This window comes from Notamacropus eugenii, chromosome 4 (genome assembly GCF_028372415.1).
Source record: "Notamacropus eugenii isolate mMacEug1 chromosome 4, mMacEug1.pri_v2, whole genome shotgun sequence".
NCBI lineage: Eukaryota > Metazoa > Chordata > Mammalia > Diprotodontia > Macropodidae > Notamacropus > Notamacropus eugenii.
This window is the reverse complement of record NC_092875.1, coordinates 59,968,565-59,978,607: the sequence shown is the minus strand read 5'-3', so window position 1 is coordinate 59,978,607 and position 10,043 is coordinate 59,968,565.

The following is a 10,043-nucleotide window of genomic DNA, read 5'->3' as shown; positions in this document are numbered from 1 at the left end:
CCTGGATATGGATATGAGACATGGAAGTTCCAAGAAGAGGACAAAAAAAGTCTGTCAGAGATGAGTGGAGAGGACCAGAATACCATGGAGAGTTTTTAGACTTTAACAATCTGTAGGGTCCTTTCTAACTCTAAGATTCCATATACAACAAATGTTTCTTTAGGTCTCTGTTACAGGGCATAGTAGAGAGGAGCAGTATTACTGATTAATATTGTTACTGTGTTATAATTACATATTACATATGTATATTTAGTTATACAGATTTTCTTCTGTTCTCTGCATTTTTAAAAAAATGTTTGAATGTCCCTCTTTTTTTTTTTTTTTGGCATGACTACTGCTAACTCCTCTTTTGTATTGTTAATGTGTTTTTTGCTTAATTAGAAGATCTTTCCCATCCATTAATAGACCCATGTGACCTGCTTAAATAACATGGAAGCCTAAGTCACGTGGTAGGAGGAGCTTGCTGAACAGGTAGAGCAGGAAAGTGGAACAGGAAGAGGCAGAGCTGGAGCAGAGCTTAGAGGAAGTGGGAAAGACCAGTCAGATGTGGGAGAGAGAACGCAGGCAGCAGGCTGTAGGTGAGAGAAGGGCATTTTGCTTGAGAATATTCATTTGTGGGAAGGCCTGATAATGTGTATAGACTTTTTAGTTACTATGATGGATTTCTTTGTTGCTATGATGGATTTGGTTTTCTGGTATTGGGATTTGGCTTTCTGGTATTTGAATAGATGTTTTGGTTCTGTCTTCCATGTGGAGAGTCTGTTATATTTTGCAATTTAGAACTATGCTGGCATAGCTGTGAATATTGCATTGGTGCTACATCTCCCCTCCTGATCTTCTATCTCAGTTGATCAAGAAGGGAGATCTTGGATAGTATTGATCAACTACTATCCAAGATCTCCCTTAATTGTTTTTTTAAAGATGATTTCAAGAGGCACAAAGGTGGCACAGTGGTAAGTAGACTACTAGATTCAGCAGCAGAAAGATCTAAATTCTAACTCTACTCCAGATACTTCCTAGTTGTCAAAACCTGGGCAAGTCACCAGATCTCTGCCTCAGTTTCCTTATCTGTTAGATGGGGATGATAATAGAACCTAATTCACAGGGTTGTTGTAAGGATCAAATGAGATAACACACATCAAGACCTTTGTAAATCTTAAACCAATATATGTTAGCTTCTGTTATTTTAAAATAAAAAGTGATTTCATATATTAAAAAAAGAATTGATCAAGAGATTCCTCAGTTGATCAAAAGAAAGGGAAAAAACAACCTTTCATCAAATTAGCATGATCAAACAAAATGTGTTCACAAATAACCATATCCAAAAAAATATTCCTCCATATCTTGTTTCTACCACCACTACGTAATGAAGTGACTTCATGACATACGTCATCACCAGTCCTCTGGAAACAATTGGCCATTGATTTGATCATAGTTCTTAAATCTTTCAAAGTAGTTTTTCTTTATAATTTTGTTGTCTTTGCATAAACTGCTCTTCTAGTTGTCTTCACTCCATTCTGCATCAGTAAATATTACCCAGTATACTCCAGAACAAGGGTGGGGAATCTGCAACATTGAGGCCATTTATGGCTTTCTAGGTCCTTGGGAGCAGCCTTTTGACTGAGTCAATGTTTTACAGAAAAAATCCTTTTATGAAGGGGATTCATTCTGGGAAGTGTGGATTCAGTCAAAGGGCTACACTTAAGGATCTAGAGGGTCACATGTGGCCTTGAGGCCACACGTTCCCCACCCTGCTCCAGGATTTTCTTTTTCATCATTTCTTAAGATGCCATAATATTCCATTACATTGATATGCCAGTTTGATCAGCCATTGCTCAATTGCCTAAGCAGTGATCTAAGGATTAGATTCTAATTCTTTTCTCTTTTTCTCCTGTAGCTTTCCCTTCAGGACGTTTGTTTGACTTGTGATTATCACCCTCTAAGTCATATTCTCTCATTTCCCTGTTGAGTTTGATACAGTTCTATAACTGCACCAAACTGTAAGTATGTTTGTTTAACCCTCCTTTGTCATTTTTAGATAACGATGAGTTTCATCTGTTGCCTTTTCCCCTACTTTCTGTTTTTCCTTCACGATTGTGTATTCTTCTTCTTACAGACCCCAATTATAATCCATAACAAGTTCTCCCTTGTTGCTCCTTTCCTCACTAGAGTATTCTTCCTATTACCTTACCTTCTCTTTCCCCTTTTCATATCCTCTGAACACAACCAACCCACCCTACTAGAATCTCTCTGTTTTACTTAACTTTCAATACCCTTTGAAGACATTAAGGCTCTGAAAGGGCTACTTGTTTCTTCTTTCCTTATTAGAATTTTCGTGCAGTTTCTTCCAGTTGTTTATATAAATTTACCTTTCTAAGGTTTCTCTAGACAAGGGGTAGGGAACCTGTGGCCTCAAGTTCACATGTGGACTTCTAGGTCCTTGGGTGCAACCTTTTGACTGAGTCCAACTTTTACAGAGCAAATCCTTTCATTAAGAGAATTTGTTCTGTGAAGTTTGGAATCCGTCAAAGGGCCATACTTGGATTTGTATTTTAAAGTTCCTACTGAGCCCTGATCTTTTCATCAGAAATGCTTGAAATTTCTCTTCTATTAAAAGTGTATTTTCACCTTGTAAGATTATACTCAGCTTTGCAGGGTAAGTTATTCTTGGTTGTTAGCCTATCTCATTTGCTTTTTGGAATATTGTATTCCAAGATCTCTCATTTTTAACAGAAGTTGCCATGTCTTGTGTGAGACTGACACTGGTTCCTTAGCACTTGAAATGCCTTTTTCTGGACACTTGTGATATTTTTTCTTTGATATGAGAGCTCTGGATTTCAGCTGTGACATTCATGGGACTTTCCTTTAGAGATTCCTTTTAGGAGGTGGACTCTTTCCGTGGAAGTGGATTCTTTATATCTTCACTTTGCCCTCTGGTTCAAATAAATCTAGACAGTTTTCATTTATGATTTCTTGAACTAATATCTTCCTTTTCTGCGCATAAGGTTAAGGTCTATATCCTGTCTAATTCCCATTAGCCCAGGAGTCCAGACTCCGGGCCAGATATATTAGAGTGTTTTACTTTCCCCAAATAGTCAATAACTCACCAAAAATATGAACTTTACGTTTTAACTTTTCAAGAAATGATCTCATATTTTAAGAGAACACTTTTCTGGTTTGGGAGTAATTTCACTGAGGCATTCAGTCTCAACTTTATGTGTTTTTGAGTATCCACTATGTGCCAGGGACTGGGTATTATGACAATAGAGGCAAACTATTCCCTGCCCTCAAAGACTTACATTCTACTAAAGAAGAATGCATTGGAGATCCCCTGGTCTGGTCTAAACAATGCCATACACTATTTGCTTACATAAATCTACATGCCCTCTACTATGATTTCTGGTGCCCAAGAAGAACTCAACTTTTATAGTTCTTAATAACTGACTAGTATTTTAAAGCCTGCCAGCTGCTTAATCAAACAATCAAGTGAGATAATGAGGTAGGGAAAAGGGGATTTTTAGCCCAATTTTAAAGATCAGTTAACAAACTTTTATTAAGCACATGTTGTGTGCCAGGGACTGTGCTAAGTGTTGGACATACAAAGACAACTCTGTCAAAACAAACAATTTTTAAAAATTTACCAACATTGATACATGTAATGACCAACCATGATTCCTAAGAATTGATTATGAGCTATGCTACCCATCTGACTGAGAAGTGATAAATTCAGGATACAGAATGAGACATACATTTTTGGATATGGACAATGTGTGAATTTGTTTTGCTTGAGAATGCATATTTGTCAAAAGAATTTTTTTTTTCCTTTTAAATTAGGAAGTGGAGTGGGAGGGAGAGAAAACAAATATTTGTTCATAAAAAAATAAATAAAAGGAAAAATTTTTTAAAGACAGAAGCAACAGCACAGTCATGCATTGTTCACAAGCTATGGCTTAGATGAGAGATTGCCCAGGAGGTCCCTCTCTGACCCAGAAGGCCCCAGCAGTTTGTCCTCCTCACTGGAACACAACCAAGGGGGAAAGAGACTGAGCTGCCCATGTGGAAATCAAATTGTGTGTAGGCCCAGTTCTAGCTCAGAAGCCAATCAAAAATGCACACAGTAAGTAGACCAGAAGTAGCCACAGAATACTTCCACAGGCTCTCAAGTAGAGAGAGAAGAACCCTTCATCATGCCCATCCAGAATGAGACTCATCAGAACATCCATGGAGGGGTCCCCCACATATGGTCCCAAGACTTGGCTTTCATTGGCTATAAGGGCAAACAAAGTAGGATCTTTTGCTGTTTTTGTTTTAGCATAATCAAGTGCCTCTGATTGAATCTTGCTTTATCAACCAAGAGTCTTTACTAGGAGTAAAGTACAGATACAAGAGTTTCTTTAACTAGAAACAGTACATGTATTTGTATTGTTAATATAATTAAAGGTCTTCCCCACCCATTAATGGTCCTACCCATTAAAGGGAGTTTTATTAGGGAAGATTTGTAGGAAGGCCCACACCTTTTGTTAATGAGGCACTGGTTCTCTAGGGCTGAGATGCCCTCTGGCTCTAAAAATGGCACAAATACATTGAGGGTGAGGTTTTTCTTTGGGGCTTAGTTTTTTTTAAAAAGCTTTATGTGCGGAGAGGAGCCAAGAGGGGTGAGTAGAAAGATACACATATGCTAGCTCCTAACCCACAGCCCATAAAATACCTGTAAAGAAGAACTCCCAACAAATTCGGGAGCAGCAGAAGCCACACAACAACGGAGCAGAGGAGGTTTCTGTTCAAGAGAGACCTGAAAAATTGACATGAAAGGTCCTTCGCACACCAGACCCGGAGCACAGCCCAGCTATGCCTTGGCCACATGGCACCGAGAGGAGCAGATCAGAACAGGCTTCAGGGACAGAATCTCCAGCGGCTGCACAGGTCCCTCCACCCACAGGGGCCAAAGATCAGCGAGAGGGTCTTTTCAGCTTGCCGAGAGGGGAGTGGGGTGCCCTCATAATTCAGGCCCCCTCGGGAGGCAGCAGCAGACAGGGGCTCCCAAGGTAGGCAGGAGCTCAGATCCATTGTTGAAGGTCTCCACATAAACCCCCTGAGGGAACTGAGCCCCGTATGGCAGCTCTGCCCCCACCTGAGCAGCTGAACTTAATCTCACACTAAATAGCAGCCCCGCCCTGCCAAAACCCTAAGGCTGGGAAGCAGCATTTGAATCTCAGACCCCAAGCACTAGCTGGGTGGATCTGGAGGAGAGGCGGGTGTGGAGAGGACACTGAGAAATCAAGTAACTGGCTGGGAAAATGCCCAGAAAAGGGAAAAAAAAATAAGACCATAGAAGGCTACTTTCTTGGTGAACAGATATCTCCTCCCTTCTTTCAGATGAGGAAGAACAATGCTTACCATCAGGGAAAGGCATAAAAATCAAGGCTTCTGTATCCCAAACATCCAAAATAAATATTCTATGGGCTCAGGCCATGGAAGACCTCAAAAAGGATTTTGAAAATCAAGTTAGAGAGGTGGAGGAAAAACTGGGAAGAGAAATGAGAGAGATGAAAGAAAAACATGAAAAGCAGGTCAACACCTTGCTAAAGGAGACCCAAAAAATGCTGAAGAAAATAACATCTTGAAAAATAACTCAATTGGCAAAAGAGGTTCAAAAAGCCAATGAGGAGAAGAACGTTTTAAAAAGCAGAATTAGCCAAATGGAAAAGGAGGTTCAAAAGCTCACTGAAGAAAATAGTTCTTTCAAAATTAGAATGGAACAGATGGAGGCTAATGACTTTATGAGAAACCAAGAAATCACAAAACAAAACCAAAAGAATGAAAAAATGGAAGATAATGTGAAATATCTCATTGGAAAAACAACTGACCTGGAAAACAGATCCAGGAGAGAGAATTTAAAAATTATGGGACTACCTGAAAGCCATGATCAAAAAAAGAGCCTAGACATCATCTTTCATGAAATTATCAAGGAAAACTGCCCTGAGATTCTAGAACCAGAGGGCAAAATAAGTATTCAAGGAATCCACCAATCACTGCCTGAAAGAGATCCAAAAAGAGAAACTCCTAGGAACATTGTGGCCAAATTCCAGAGTTCCCAGGTCAAGGAGAAAATATTGCAAGCAGCTAGAAAGAAACAATTTAAGTATTGTGGAAATACAATCAGAATAACACAAGATCTAGCAGCTTCTACAGTAAGGGATCGAAGGGCATGGAATATGTTATTCCAGAAGTCAAAGGAACTAGGACTAAAACCAAGAATCACCTACCCAGCAAAACTGAGTATAATACTTCAGGGGGAAAAATGGTCTTTCAATGAAATAGAGGACTTTCAAGCATTCTTGATGAAAAGACCAGAGCTGAAAAGAAAATTTGACTTTCAAACACAAGAATGAAGAGAAGCAAGAAAAGGTAAACAGCAAAGAGAAGTCATAAGGGACTTACTAAAGTTGAACTGTTTACATTCCTACATGGAAAGACAATATTTGTAACTCTTGAAACTTTTCAGTATCTGGGTAGTTGGTGGGATTACACACACACACACACACACACGCACATGCACACGCACACACACACATAGAGACAGAGTGCACAGAGTGAATTGAAGAGGATGGGATCATATCTTAAAAAAGAAATCAAGCAGTGAGAGAGAAATATATGGGGGGAGAAAGGGAGAAATGGAATGGGGCAAATTATCTCTCATAAAAGAGGCAAGCAAAAGACTTATTAGTGGAGGGATAAAGAGAGGAGGTGAGAGAAAAACATGAAGCTTACTCTCATCACATTCCACTAAAGGAAGGAATAAAATGCACACTCATTTTGGTATGAAAACCTATCTTACAATACAGGAAAGTGAGGGAGAAGGGGATAAGCAGGGTGGGGGGGACGATGGAAGGGAGGGCATGGGGAGGAGGGAGCAATTTGAGGTTGACACTCATGGGGAGGGACAGGATCAAAAGAGAATAGAAGTAATGGGGGGCAGGATAGGATGGAGGGAAATATAGTCTTATACAACATGACTATTATGGGAGCCATTTGCAAAACTACACAGATTTGGCCTATATTGAATTGCTTGCCTTCCCAAAGGAGGGAGTGGGGAGGGAGGGAGGAAAAGAAGTTGGAACTCAAAGTTTTAGGAACAACTGTCGAGTACTACTCTTGCCACTAGGAAATAAGAAATACGGGTAAAGGGGTATAGAAAGTTATTTGGCCCTACAGGACAGAGGAGAGGATGGAGACAAGGGCAGAGAGGGATGATAGAGGAGAGAGCAGATTGGTGATGGGGGCAATTGGAATGCTTGGTGTTTTAGGGTGGGGGAGAGGACAAGGGGGGAGAAAATTTGGAACCCAAAATTTTGTGTAAATGAATGTTAAAAGTTAAATAAATAAATTAAATTTTAAAAAAAATGAAATCGAGGACTTTCAAGCATTCTTGATGAAAAGATCAGAGCTGAAAAGAAAATTTGACTTTCAAACACAAGAATGAAGAGAAGCATGAAAAGGTAAACAGCAAAGAGAAGTCATAAAGGACTTAATAAAGTTGAACTGTTTACATTCCTACATGGAAAGACAATATTTGTAACTCTTAAAACTTTTCAGTATCTGGGTAGTGGGTGGGATTACACACACACACACACACACACACACACACACACACACAGCACAGAGTGAAGTGAATAGGATGGGATTATATCTTAAAAAATGAAATTAAGCGGTGAGAGAGAAATATATTGGGAGGAGAAAGGGAGAAATGGAATGGGGCAAATTATCTCTCATTAAAGAGGCAAGCATAAGACTTTTTAGTGGAGGGAAAAAGAGGGGAGGTAAGAGAAAAACATGAAGTTTACTCTCATCACATTCCACTAAAAGAAGGAATAAAATGCACACTCATTTTGGTATGAAAACCTATCTTACAATACAGGAAAGTGGGGGAGAAGGGGATAAGCAGGGTGGGGGGGATGATGGAAGGGAGGGCAATGGGAGGAGGAAGCGATTTGAAGTCAACACTCTTGGGGAGGGACAGGATCAAAAGCGAGAATAGAAGCAATGGGGGGCAGGATAGGATGGAGGGAAATATAGTTAGTCTTACCCAACACTATTAGAAAGGTCATTTGCAAAACTACACAGACATGGCCTATATTGAATTGCTTGCCTTCCAAAGGGAATGGGTGGGGAGGGAGGGATGAAGAAAAGTTGGAACTCAAAGTTTTAGGAACAACAGTCGAGTACTGTTCTTGCTACTAGGAAATAAGAAATACAGGTAAAGGGGTATAGAAAGTTATCTGGCCCTACAGGACAAAAGAGAAGATGGGGACAAGGGAAGGGAGGGATGATAGAAGAGAGAGCAGATTGGTGATAGGGGCAATTAGAATGCTCAGTGTTTTGGAGTGGGGGGAGGGGACAAATGGGGAGAAAATTTGGAACCCAAAATTTTGTGAAAATGAATGTTAAAAGTTAAATAAATAAATTTTTAAAAAAAGCTTTGTGTGCCAGATAAGACTCTGGGAATCTGCTAAGGAACCCCCCTGGCTTTGAAACCCTGGATGTTAGTGCTTCCCTCCCTGGCAACTATGGTCAGACAGTTGGACCTCTCTGTTGATTTGTGATATATGTATTGCTTATGTCAGACAGTTTGGAAGCACTGTCTGTTGATTTCCTGAACTAAGTGAATGATATATGTGCCTGATTGAAGGAGATTATTAATCCCTCAAAAGTTGCTTTTCCTTTTAGAAAAGCAGATCAAAGAATCTGTGATAACAGGCCTCCCTGGATATGTCGGGGTGCTTACTGTTACATTGACCAATTCTCTTTTCTATAAGCACATAAATGACAGATACATAATTACTACAAATAGTGTGGGGTGGGAGTATAGCAGTCACTGGGGAGGCTTCATATAGAAGGTGGCACTTGGTCACAGAGATTTAGTAACTCCTAGAGTCACACAACCAACATCTGAGCCAAGATTTGAATTTGAGGTTTTCTGACTATGTGACCAGCCATTCTGTCTCTAGAGCTATTAGATGGCCCTGCCCCCATAGTTTATTGACTGACTGACAACACCCTTGAGAGAAATAAAATTCAAAAGCTTGAAAAAGAACAAACCAACCTGGGGAGGGGGGTGCCATTGAAAGCTAGACTTACCATCAGCACTTGGCCAGGTTCCTGCCTATGGAGCATAATAAATGCTTGAGTCATTGCCTGTTAGCTCAATAATATGTACGTCACACTAAACCTGGAACAATTTATTCAGGAACTTTTTGGCTCTGGGGTTATAGATTTCAATTCCTTCTCAAACTCACACACATGCACACACACACACACACGCACACACACACACACACACAGGGTATTTTAGATTCCTTTAAAAACAAGCAAAACAACCCACAACATTCATATTTATTGCAGGAATTCATTATTTCTGTCCCTTCTAGTTTTGTTCTCATCTCCTAGACCTTTAAACAGGGGAGAGACAGAAATAGAACCTCTGGGCCTATGGAGTTGCATCTTTATGGCCTTCTCCTGCCTCCTGGACCCAGATTCTCTGTGATACGTCATCTCCATGGAAACTATTCTGAGTGTAACCAATCTGATGTTCTGGGCAACAACAGAAACATCAGAAATCTCACAAGGAAAACACTTCTTTTCATTGGAATATAGAGTCATGAGCAGCATTATAATGTAGCAGATAGAGAATCAGCCTTGGAATCAAGAAGACCTGAGTTCTAGCCTCACCTCTGACACATACTGGCTCTGACCCCCCTTCCTCCCTTTCTCCCCGTCCCCTGGCAAGATCTCCCTTTCCAGGGCTCTAAATTGAAGGGGAGGTACTGTTCTGTGTGGGTAGAGGAGTTTCCCATACCAAGAAAATCACAGGCCCAGGACCAAAAAAAAAAAAAAAATTAATAGACTCTTATAATGTCAGTGCCAGGAGGAAAGTCGGAGCTGGGAGGGACGTAAACATAAAACACAGAATGTTAACACAGAAAGGGCCTTTAGACCATAAAGTATAAAATGTGAAAGCTGAAAGGGGCCTACAAAAACAGAAC